This window comes from Schistocerca americana, chromosome 1 (assembly GCF_021461395.2).
Source record: "Schistocerca americana isolate TAMUIC-IGC-003095 chromosome 1, iqSchAmer2.1, whole genome shotgun sequence".
In the NCBI taxonomy this organism is placed as follows: domain Eukaryota; kingdom Metazoa; phylum Arthropoda; class Insecta; order Orthoptera; family Acrididae; genus Schistocerca; species Schistocerca americana.
In genome coordinates, this window is record NC_060119.1 from 137,322,390 (window position 1) to 137,335,776 (window position 13,387).

The window sequence follows — 13,387 nt, forward strand, 5'->3', positions numbered from 1 at the left end:
TCTGTGCCACATCACTGCCAATGATGGCAGGCATATCGAACATGTCATAACCTAATTCTGAATATCTTTAGTGACGTTGACATGTTAAATAAAATGTGTGAACGCCTTACTTTGCAACTAAGTTACTATATGATCTTTTTGTGGTGGTCTGGACACATTGCAAAAGAATGTATAGTATGCCTCAGAGCCATTTTTTGTTTTATGTGCCATAAATTTCGGAATAAATGGTTGATGAGTCTCACTGGATTTATTTAAATTTTGTGTTGTTGCATTTCTCTTTTTCCCGTTACTTGTATGCATTGCTTTGCGTCATACACATTAATAGTGCGCTCTTCGTTATAATTAACTTGGCGATTCGACCTAAATGAATTATTCTATTAAGTAAATTGAGTGTTGCGTACTTTAATGCCTCGTTAATTCGCCGTGCAAAATTCACGGCACGAAATCCATTAGCCATTGTGACAGGTAGAGACCCCCTTGTTTTGTTTTATTTTGGTGTGTGTTTTATAGCCTATCGGAACTAAAGCTGTTAGAAAAACATTATTTTATATTGTGCAGTGCTCCCGTCCCATTTTCATTGCGTATCGGTGTCTGGGGACAAATTCACTGATTCTTAAATGCTTCACCTTTACTGCACTGAACCTTTCTTAAGAGAAAGAAGATATGCGAACGAGTCTTAATATCAAGTTATTCATATAACGTGGCGAATTTTCTTGATCTACATGTAATGGAACTCCCCAAGTCACTCATGTAAGGCGACAAAAGGGTTCAGAATTCGTTCTGAGATACATGCAGCAAAACGCCGTAATATACATGTGCCTGAAAAACCGTGCATTAACTTGTCCAAAATCTATTTCTGAACGTGTGTATTGATAGTGTTACATTTCTTGGCTTCCGGATGCAATTCGATGCAATTCCGCTCAGTCACCTTGTAAAAAAAAAATGTAGCAACACATGTATTCAAAACTAAAATTATTTGCTTAACATAAACTGGAGTGCCATATATTGTTGTTAAATATACCGAACTACAATTATAAGTTTCCCAAAGGTACAATTACCCTACATTGTTCAGGGTACGAAACGTCAAAGTTTTCTGTAACTCACATTCTTCACTTTAATGTTGATAAGAGAATGCACCCGACAACCAAAGTTTACCGTGAAGTTACGTGTTTAATAATTTTCTGTGGACAGCTGATATTGTGAAAGACATTTTTATGGTGTTTTAAACTAGTTTTCCACAGTTCCGTTTCTTTACCAGAATATCCCTTAATGGTTCCACAGCGAAGCTTGGAGGTGTATGTTTCTCCAAGCAAAGGCTTAGAGTCATGTCGGGATATGAAAAAAGATATTAATATCTGGGAACGGAACAAAAGGGGGACTCAGAGGTTACTTTTGTTACATTTCAATACATATGAGGCTTTTGTTATTAAGGTAATAGTATCTGAATAATGATAATTAAAAGACGACAATGTGTTCATGCTTGTACGAGGGGCTTTAGATAAGTAATGCAACACAACTTTTTCCTGAAAGCAAGTTCGTTTTATTCGAGATTCCCGTACACCATATTAATTCCCTCTCTTTTGGATACAAAACCCTGTTTTTCAACATAATTGTCATTCAATGCGACGGCCTTACACCAGCTTACTGGGAAGGCTTGAAAATCCGCGTGGTACAAGTCTACCTGGCGACGTAGGATCCAGCGTCTTGCTGCATCAATAACCTCCCCGTCACCCATGTACTGCTTCCGCAGAGTGCATTCTTCATTGGGCCAGACTGGTGGAAGTCGGAAGGTGCGAAATCTGGGCTTTGGGGTGAACGAGGAATAACGGTTCAATGAAGTTTTGTGATTTATGAAATAAATTTTTAAGTACAAAAGCTTTTAATGCGTTGGCGGCAATTTTCATATCACAATTGAAGCACGATAATTAGTTTCGGTTGCTATCTACAACCATCTTCAGATCGTTCTGAGAGTGAAAAAGCGCTGTATGTGCATTGGAAAGCGTCATTAACTGCAATAACATGCATTCGTAAATACCAAGACAATAACAGTACGTAGTTTAAAACAGTATGGATTGAGTGTAAATCGGAGAAAGACGAAGGTAATGAGAAGTAGTAGAAATGAGAACAGCGAAAAACTTAACAACAGGATTGATGGTCACGAAGTCAATGAAGCTAAGGAATTCTGCTACCTAGGCAGTAAAATAACCAATGACGGACGGAGCAAGGAGGACATCAAAAGCAGACTCGCTATGGCAAAAAAGGCATTTCTGGCCAAGAGAAGTCTACTAATATCAAATACTGGCCTTAATTTGAGGAAGAAATATCTGAGGATGTACGTCTGGAGTACAGCATTGTATGATAGTGAAACATGGACTCTGGGAAAACCGGAACAGAAGAGAATCGAAGCATTTGAGGTGTGGTGCTATAGACGAATGTTGAAAATTAGGTGGACTGATAAGGTAAGGAACGAGGTGGTTCTACGCAGAATCGGAGAGGAAAGGAATAGGTGGAAAACACTGATAAGGAGAAGGGACAGGATGATAGGACATCTGCTAAGACATGAGGGAATGACTTCCATGGTACTAGAGAGAGCTGTAGAGGGCAAAAACAGTAGAGGAAGACAGAGATTGGAATACGTCAAGCAAATAATTGAAGACGTAGGTTGCAAGTGCTACTCTGAGATGAAGAGGTTAGCACAGGAAAGAAATTCGTGGCGGGCCGCATCAAACCAGTCAGTAGACTGATGACCCAATAAAAAAAAGTTGAAAACCGTTACTGTGGGCTATTCAGGTTGTAAACCTCAGTCTCGCATTATAGCGGTAATATAAGAAAATTTCCAGTTGTATGAGTAAATGTTGCACCAAAAGCTCATTGTCTGCAACAGTATACCTGGTATAATCGCGAGAAAAGTATATGTAACGGTTCCAAAATTTGTCGGCTGTTCCGTATCCTGGCCTACAAACGAATGATCCTGCATGGCGTATGAAGTAGACATCGTTATAAAACGTTCACAGGTTGGAGAATAGTAGGAAAATGCTGCAAGCCCACCAGCCTAACAAGAGTTCCTCTCGGATGCGCGTTCGTTTGCATTTTTGTAGCGACGAACCCACTGAAGTCATTTCTTCAGTTACCTGAGGGAACTTCAATGCACTTCAGAGGCGATCATTGTGCGCTGATGGAAGACTTCGAACAGAATATCCCCTACAGAGTCCCAGACGACCGTCGCCATGACTTTACAGGTTGTGGGCGCGTTTGAACTTTTTCTTCGGAATGGGGGTGGTACTGCGCCACTCCACAGATCGCCGTTGTGTGTCCGGTTCGATGTGATGAACCCACATTCATCGCCTGCGACAATGTTCGACGAAAAACTGTGACAAGTAGCCCCGTAGCGCGCAAGCAGTTCCTCACAGATGCTCCTTCGTTGATCTTCATGGTCTTCTGTTAGGCGTCGAGGAATCCAGCGGCCCATCTTTAAGTAGGCAAACGGGTGGACGAGTGTGTCAGCACTGCCAACAGGGACGTCCAGCAGTACAGCAAGGTGTTTGACTGTGATCCGAATATCATTTCGAATGAGAGTGTCCGCACGTTCCAACATTCCAGGGAGTCACAGCTGTCTGTGTCGGCCGGCACGCAGGAGATCGGACGGGTTTGCGCGACCTTGTTGTTGCGATGATGACAGATGGCTCACCCAACGACTCACCAAGCTTTTGTTCACTGCCAGGTTGACGTAGACATTCCGCAAGCCCCTACGAATATCTGCGATGCTCTAGTTTTTCGCAAAAGGAAACTCAATTATAGCGCTGCCATCTATTGAATCTTCAAGAAACTATATATGAAGATTCAACGATATCCCACAGCACATTTCGTATTTTTGTAACCGAAATTGTTGCTTTTCTTATTGAACGACCCTCACTGCTGTCTTTGTATTCTCTTCTTTCTTTGTACTTACTCTGCTAAGCGATCACCCAGCTTACCACCTGTCTGGTAATGACCAAGGAGTGTTCCTACTCCAAACTTTGCCCCCGGAAATAGCGGTTGCTTTCATAAAACACCCGCTACTGGGATAGCTGAAATCCATCCAGAAACATGTAGAAACATATACTGATGTTGTTGTTGTGGTCTTCAGTCCTGAGACTGGTTTGATGCAGCTCTCCATGCTACTCTATCCTGTGCAACCTTCTTCATCTGCCAGTACCTACTGCAACCTACATCCTTCTGAATCTGCTTAGTGTATTCATCTCTTGGTCTCCCTCTACAATTTTTACCCTCCACGCTGCCCTCCAATACTAAATTGGTGATCCCTTGATGCCTCAGAGCATGTCCTACCAACCGATCCCTTCTTCTAGTCAAGTTGTGCCACAAACTCCTCTTCTCCCCAATTCTATTCAATACCTCCACATTAGTTATGTGATATGCCCATCTAATCTTCAGCATTCTTCTGTAGCACAATATTTCGAAAGCTTCTATTCTCTTCTTGTCCAAACTATTTATCGTGCATGTTTCACTTCCATACATGGCTACACTCCATACAAATACTTTCAGAAACGACTTCCTGACACTTAAATCTGTACTCGAAGTTATCAAATTTCTTTTCTTCAGAAACGCTTTCCTTGCCATTGCCAGTCTACATATTATATCTTCTCTACTTCGACCATCATCAGTTATTTTGCTCCCCAAATAGTAAAACTCCTTTGCTACTTTGTCTCATTTCCTAATCTAATTCCCTCAGCATCACCCGACTTAATTCGACTACATTCCATTATCCTTGTTTTGCTTTTGTTGATGTTCATCTTATATCCTCCTTTCAAGAAACTGTCCATTCCGTTCAACTGCTATTCCAAGTCCTTTGCTGTCTCTGACAGAATTACAATGCCATCGGCGAACCTCAAAGTTTTTATTTCTTCTCCATGGATTTTAATACCTACCACGAATTTTTCCTTTTGTTTCCTTTACTGCTTGTTGAATATACAGATTGAATAACATCGGGGAGAGGCTAGAACCCTGTCTCACTCCCTTCCCAACCAGTGGATCCCTTTCATGTCCCTCGACTCTTACAAGTACCATCTGGTTTCTATACAAATTGTTAATAGTCTTTCGCTCCCTGTATTTTACCTCTGCCACCTTCAGAATTCGAAAGAGAGTATTCCAGTCAACATTGTCAAAAGCTTTCTCTAAGTCTACAAATGCTAGAAACGTATGTTTGCCTTTCCTTAATCTATCTTCTATAATAAGTCGTAGGGTCAGTATTGCCTCACGTGTTCCAATATTTCTACGGAATCGTAACTGATCTTCCCCGACGTCGGCTTCTACCAGTTTTTCCATTCGTCTGTAAACTGATAATGGTTGCTAAATCAACAATATTTGTTGTATACACGACCGGTTTCGGAACACTTAAAATTCCTTCTTCTGGCGTAAAAAATAAAATCACTTTAAATCACCCCATTGTTGCCTGGAACCTAAAGTTCTGCGTCAAAGGTATAAAACGTGGAGGACACGGAACGTTTGGTTCCATGACAACTCTGGGAAGGATGACCTGAGATGGTTAAGTGATTTTCTTTTTTACACCAGATAATGGAACTTTGGGTGTTCCGATATCGGTCGTGTATACAATAAAAGTTTGTTGATTCAGCAACTGTTGTGCGGTTTCTACAATTTACAGAATTGTCTTAGGCAGCTGAGGGTACGCCGTAAGAAGAACTCGTTGTACACACACTGATAGGATTAATGAGGTTCTGTGTAGAACTGACTAGGAAAGTAAGGACAGGAAGTAAGTTCATATCACTGAGTGGAGACGTAGAGGGCAAAAACTGTAGGGGAAGACAGGGATTGGAATACATCTGACAAATAATCGAAGAAGACGTTGGATGTAACTGCTACTCTGAGGTTAAGAGGTAGTCACAGGATTGGAAGTCGGGGCAGCCCGCATAAAACCAGTATGAAGGTTCATGAACAAAGAAACGGCACGAACTATGAAGCGATATACGCTATGAAGTGGGTAACATCACGTGCAGACAGCAAGAGCGGTTGGGTTGGGAGGAGACCAGACAGCGAGGTCATCGGTCTCATCGGATTAGGGAAGAAGGTCGGCCGTGCCCTTTTGAAAGGAACCGTCCCGGCATTTGCCTGCAGGGATTTTGGGGAAATCAAGGAAAACCTGAATCAGGATGGCCGGACGTGGCATTGAACCGTCGTCCTCCCGAATGCGAGTCCAGTGTGCGAAGCACTGCTCCACCTCGCTCGGTGAGACAGCAAGAGCCAAATATTGTATTTCTTCCTATCGAAATGGGAGATATTTGAGCACTTTACTCAACACGTTTAATGAAAAACCAGTGATGAAAGGTTAGAGTTTAACGAGCCGTCTCCTGCGATGTCAGAGACGGAGCACGAGCTCCGAGTTTGTCTTATCGTATACACACCAAGTCAAAAAAACAAAAAGAGACGCACCACGTAAGAAATATCCGAAAGGTTCGAAAACCGGTAGATGTGATGTACATCTAAAGACAAATAAATTATTACCATTTCCAAAAAAATTGGATGATTTGTTCAAGAGAAAGAACTTCAGAAATTGGGAAACCATAACTCGCTGGCGCAGCTCTGGCCCTTATGCGGGCAGTTATTCGGCTTGGTAGAGTGGTTGTACGTCTTCCTGGTGGATATCGTGCCATAATCTGTCCAATTGGCGCGCTATGTCGTCAAAACCCTGAGCTGGTTGGAGGGCCCTGCCCGTAATTCTCCTAACATTCTCAGCTGGGGAGAGATCCAGCAACCTTGCTGGCCAAGGTAGAGTGTGTCGAGAATGAAGACTATCAGTACAAACTCTCGTCTTGTGTGGACGGGCGTTCTCTTGGTGAAATGTAAGACCTTGATGGATTGCCACAAAGGGCTACTAAAGTGACATAGAGTATCTTCAACGCATTGCTGTGCTGTACCGGGTCCACGAATGACAACCAAAGTGGTCCCAGTATGAAGACAAAGGGACCCCAGGCCACTAACGCTTGTTGTCGGGCAGGTTGGTATTCCACCGTTGTCTGGGGCGCGTCCAGACACGTTTTGGACGTGGAATCTCATTGACTGGAGTAGAATTGTCATCCATGAAGAATCCCGCTGTAATGTCTCTTGCAGCGGTCTCTCCGCGATATTTTCAGAAATTTTATATATTATATAACTCAGTACATATCTCGAAATATCTCATCTTACCGATTATCAATGCAAAGTAGTGTCAAGCCCAATTATTCCTTGGAGCGTCCATTTACTCCATGGAATAGCTTCTCTGCTATCTATGTTTTCTCTTATGAAAAGAATGAAGGACTTCTTGCCGATTAGTCGTGAAAGAAGGAGGATGTATATGTAAGTATTATTGGGCAAGTCGCCATCTTGATGAGATTCTGTATGAGAAGGGATTTAATACATGAACTAAACTAAAGTAAGTGTGTTCGCGTATTATTTAACTGATTATTATTGACAGTGTCTGCTTACTACGCTGTGTTGCACGGGATCAGTGGGGAACGTCTGATTTACACTGGACGAACCTGCCGTTTTGTATGCTCAAGATATCCAGTTATTTCAAATAAATAGGCTAACACGGTCTTACCAGCAGATCTCCGGTATTCCCCATGTGATCACCGAAAGTTAATAATTATTACAAATGTTTCCAGGAGATCGACTGACAATTTTTGTCGCACCGAGACTTCGAAATTGCTTCACTGCCTTATGGAATTTAAGTTAAGCTCAATTTAATCAGGATAGAACAGTATTGAACTGTGTGAATGTGATAAGCCTGCTTTGTGAATGAAAATTCCCTTAATATACGCATGTTTTTACTATCCTGATCAGTGAAGCTAAATCAGGCCGGCGTGAGAGAGGTTTTTAAATTTTAGATTCCACAAAAAATATTAAAACGCTTCGAATTGCGCCCCCATGACCAGCAAAGACGTTTCCAGAGACGCCACGGACAGCGGAATGATACCAACCTGTCGCCCTCTATAGAGGCCGACAACACGGAGTGATGGTCTGGGGTGCCTTTTTTTTTCATAGCAGGGCCACTTCGGTTGTTTCCGCGGCACTGCGGTACGCCGACGATATTCTGTCCGAAAGAGCAAATCATCCCAAGAACATAATGTCCACCTGCTTACGGCGAGAGTAGCTACTACTTGTCTTCTTACCTTCCGAGGTCCACCTCAGCCAGCAAAGTCGTCGGATCTCTCCTCAGTTCAAAATAAAATGTTCAAATGTGTGTGAAATCTTATGGGCCTTAACTGCTAAGGTCATCAGTCCCTAAGCTTACACACTACTTAACCTAAATAATCCTAAGGACAAACACACATCCTTGCCCGTGGGAGTACTCGAACCTCCGCCGGGACCAGCCGCACAGTCCATGACTCCAGCGCCTTAGAAGGCTCGGCTAATCTCCTCAGTTGAGAATGTATGGAGCATTATGGGCAGGGCCACACAATCAGTACGGGATTTGGACGATTTATCCTTCTAATCGGACATAGTTCAGCACCATATACCTCAGGACAACATCCAACAACTTTTTCAATTAATGCCAGGTCGAATAACTGCTTAAATAAGGGCCAGAGTAAACCGACGCGTTACTGACTTGCTCAATTTCTGAACCTCTTTCTCTTGAATAAATCGTAAAAGTCTTCTAAAATTGCAGTCATTATTTTGTCTGCGTTTACACATCACATCAAATCTACTGAATTGTCCAATTCGGATAATATTCCTTCGTGGTGCTTCATTTTCTACTTCACATCTCTATTATTTTGTCATAAACATCGCATATATTATTTTATATTAAACTTAAAATTTTAAGAGATGGCGCAAAAGTCATTAAACACTAAGCGAATGTATGTACTCCCATACTCATAAATTAAGGATAATGCTGATACATGGTGAAACAACGAGTCTCCTCTAGAAGCTATGGTCAGTTAAGGTCGTAACCGTGTTACTGTACGTACACGATCAGTGTCTTACTACACTCATGCTCATAATGCTGATACATGGTAAAACAACGCTCTGGTGGGCGGTTTGCGGGTTTCAGTCACCTCGGGGTATGACCATGCGGTGCATTTGAAATGCGGTCGTTGCACGGTGGCGCTGGTAGCAGTCCACATACGCAGAGGTGTGATGCTGCATGTCAGAGTACGGTGCAGCGAGTAAGCGTGCAGACGTTTTCAGACGTGCTAATGGTGACTGTGTGTTGATAATGGCTCAAAGAACGCATTTTGAAGACGTCATGAGGCGTAGGATACTATGGTCAAACACAGCAGGTCGTAGCACGGGCCCTCCGTGTGCCACAAAGTGTGATCTCAAGATTATGGCAACCATTCCAGCAGACAGGAAACGTGTCCAGGCGCTACAGTACGGGACGTCCACAGTGTACAACACTACAAGAACACCGATATCTCACCATCAGTGCCCGCAGACGGCCACGGATTACTGCAGATAGCCTTGCTCGGGACCTTACCGCATCCACTGGAACAGTTGTCTCCAGACATACAGTCTACAGACGACTGAACAAACATGATTTATTCGCCCGGAGACCTGCAAGGTGCATTCCACTGACCCCTGGTCACAGGAGAGCGCGTAAAGGCTGGTGTCAAGAACACAGTACATGGTCATTGGAACAATGGTCCTATGTTATGTTCACGGACGAGTCCAGTTAGTCTGAACAGTGATTCTCGCCGGGTTTTCATCCAGCGTGAACCAGGAACCAGATACCAACTCCTTAATGTCCTTGAACGGGACCTGTATGGAGGTCGTGATTTGGTGGTGTGGGGTGGGATTATGATTGGTGCATGTACACCCCTGCAGGTCTTTGAGAGGGGATCTGTAACAGGTCTGGCGTATCGGGACGTCATTTTGCACCAGTATGTCCGCCTTTTCAGGGGTGCAGTGGGTCCCATCTTCCTCCTGATGGATGATAACGCACGGCCCCACCGAGCTGCCCATACCAGGCGAATGGAGTGGCCTGCCTTTTCTCCAGGCCTAAACCCCATTGAGCACGTCTGGGATCTCGGTCGACGTATCGCTGCACGTCTTCAAACCCCTACGACACTTCAGGAGCTCCGACAGGCACTGACACAAGAATGGGAGGCTATACCCCAGCAGCTGCTCGATCACCGGATCCAGAGTGTGCCAACTCGTTGTGCGGCCTGTGTACGTGTGCATGGTGATCATATCCCACACTGATTATGGGGTACATGCGCAGAAAACAGTGCCGTTTTGTAGCACATGTGTTTCGGAACGGTTTTCTCAACCTATCACCAATACCGTGGACTTACAGATCTGTGTCGTGTGTGTTCCCTATGTGCCTATGCTATTAGCGCCAGTTTTGTATAGTGCCACGTTGTGTGGCACCACATTCTGCAATCATCCTTAATTTATGGGCATGAGTGTATTTAAGTTGGTACTACGTATGTCAACAAGGATCCTGTGTAGGACCCTTAAGACGTCAGCGACGTGTTCATCAACCGCAGTTAGAATCGACTGATCGCAGCGGACGCCATATCTACGATGGTTCTGCGCTATAGCTTCGCTAAACGACGGCAACGTCAGTGACGTCTTTTACTGTAGACTCGTGGACGAGGCTGGTGTCGGTTGCTACGCGATGACCGTTGCGTTGGGTTACGGAGAGTCGCTGGGCAGTGACAGTATGTATTATTCCGATGTGGTGGCAAAATAATTTGCATTAATGTTCCAAAACGACTGATGTATAGGACAGTTATACGATACTATCTACAGAACAACTGTAATGGTTGCCTCACGGCAAAATTTTGTGTCACCCCGCACCATTTGTCAGAGACTAGCTGTAGCCGTACTAAGTAATTATCATCCCATGCATAGGCTATCATTAACACCACAACACAAACGGCTGTGTTCGGAGTGAAGCCGTGAGAGGCAAGCAAGGACTGCTGATGAATTCCATCGCATCGTAGATATTATAATTAAATGTTTCGCTGGGACATTTAAGCCTCTTTTTATTATCTACGATAATGATCGAAGCAGACGAAATGAATTAAAATTCGCGCTGCGGCCAGGACTCGAACCCGGGTTTTCTTACTTACATTTTTTTTTTTTTTAATCTCATTTTGTTCGTTTTCGTTCGTTGTATCTGCTCAGGGCGGACGTCGCAAGACACCCGTTTCAGTTCGTCCTTGATCCGTTAACTCAGTTTTTTTTATTACAGAGGGCAGCAAACCCTCTGACCGAACACGTTGAGCTACCGTGCCGGCTTACTTACTACGCAGAAGTGCTAACCATTACCCTACCACAGCACACTCTTCAAAATTGCTGCACGAACTACCTAAGGTGAGTGCCCACCCCAACACAAACTTCAGTTCATTTTTCCGTTACGTATTACAAGGACGACCCATTTCAACCAATGCTGTGGTGCTTGCCAATATCGGAGAGTCCTGGCAGTAGTGACAATATATAAGGGAAAAATGAATTGAAGTTTGTGTTGGGGAGGGAACTAAGTTTAGGTAGTTCACGCAGCAATTTTGAAGATTAGACTGTCGTGGTGTGGTAGTGTAATGGTTAGTATTTCTGCCTAGCGAGTAAAAAGACCCAGGTTCGAGTCGCTGTCGCAGCACAAATTTTAATTCATTTCGTCTGCTTCGATCACCATCGCATTGTGTTCAGTGATGAATTGAGGTTCTGTGCTTTCCTATATGGTCATTGTTGCCGAGTAAGGCTGCGACATGGGGTGAGTTCCCATTTTTCTATTGTTTTGGAGACGAACAGTGGTGTTACTGCTGAGGTCGTGGAGAGGGAAATCATCGTATATCACTTCAGCGCATGGCTGACAGTGACTGAAGGAACGGAATCCCGTATCCGCATGTGTTACCTATCGCGCAATTGTGGTGTCATTTTTCAACAGGATAGTGGTAGTCCACAGATGACAGATGACACGTGATTATGAACTGTCTGTTTAATGTTTATGTACCCCTGTGGCCAGCGAGATCCCCACATCTGTACTTGAGAGGATATGTATAGGAATGCGCTCGGACATCATCTTTGTCTCGTGCCGGTATTCAGAATATCAAGGACCATTGACAGCAGTTCTTGGGCACCTTGCCTTTGTAGAGGGTACAATGGTTGTGTGGCACTCTTCCCAATCAAATCTGTGCAAGCATCCATCCAAGATGGGGCGCAACATCATACTGGTAAGTTGGCTCATATTGCCAAGCTATTTGTAAATTTCATTCGATTTAATAATCACTTAAATATCACACAACCTTTCAACCCATGAAGGTGTTGCTTTTTTTTTCAGTGTAGTTACTGCAGTTCCTACAAGGAACTTTGTAGGATTAATAGGGTATGCGTTCACAAGGGCCTATTCAAATATTAAAAATTATTTTGGGTAATCATGTTTCCTGCACCACAACTGCACTCTGCTAATGGCAATTCCCTACACGTATGTAGCATATATGCATATTTTCCATGTGAAGTTTCAGTCCTGTTTAGTGGTAACTATACCTACTTTGGTAGGTGAAAGCCCGCCAGAGATCCAGTAACGAAATTTATGGATTCGGTTTCATTACGAGGTAGCTCAATCCAAAGTTTCTCTCTGCAACGTTTATGCGGTGAGTTACTTGTTCAAGAGCACTTTTTCTAGGGCAAGGGTAATTTTATCGCCAAAAACTAAATAACTGAATTTGACGCCGTTGTGATCCCATTATATAGTCCTTTTTTCTCGAAGTTTCTAATCCGGGACTGTCTTCACTTTCTACAGAAAATAGTTATTAATTTCAATTATTAAATTATTCATCGCAGCCTATCACTATGATGTTAGCAGTAGATAAGAGATTTCATTTTTTTTCTATACCTCATTAATCCTCAAAGAGACTATGATCCAAATGGTTCGTTATACTCTCCAGACTGACGTTTCGACGTGTACCGTGATACATATTTAAATGTTTTTCATAGTTAAGAAAATATGAAAGTGTTTTTGAACGTATGATGACATTTTATAAACTTTCGCGTATGAGACATTCTCCCTTTGACATTGCAGTTCACTGATTTCTGTACAATGAGGCAATCCAAGAGCGAAGCCGTCGGTTCAGAAATTCGTGTTGAGGAAAGGTGAAGTTACCGCACCAGAGTGGGAGCTGGACTTTTATTTTTCTTTCCGTTGCGGGGATGCCGTAAATCTGAGTTTTAGTGTTCTGTGCTGAAAATCGCTTGGAGAATTTCCAGAGACATAACTTCAGTTTAATGCACATATTGGAGCCGATTATCTCTTACCACTTGACTTCTCTATGCTGAGTTACGATTCTTGAATGCACATTCACGTTTTAAACGTCGCTGCACTGTTAAAACGTTTCTCACCTATTAAGCGGCGAAGAGTAAGATATTTTGCTTTCCTGGTGCTAATTACGAA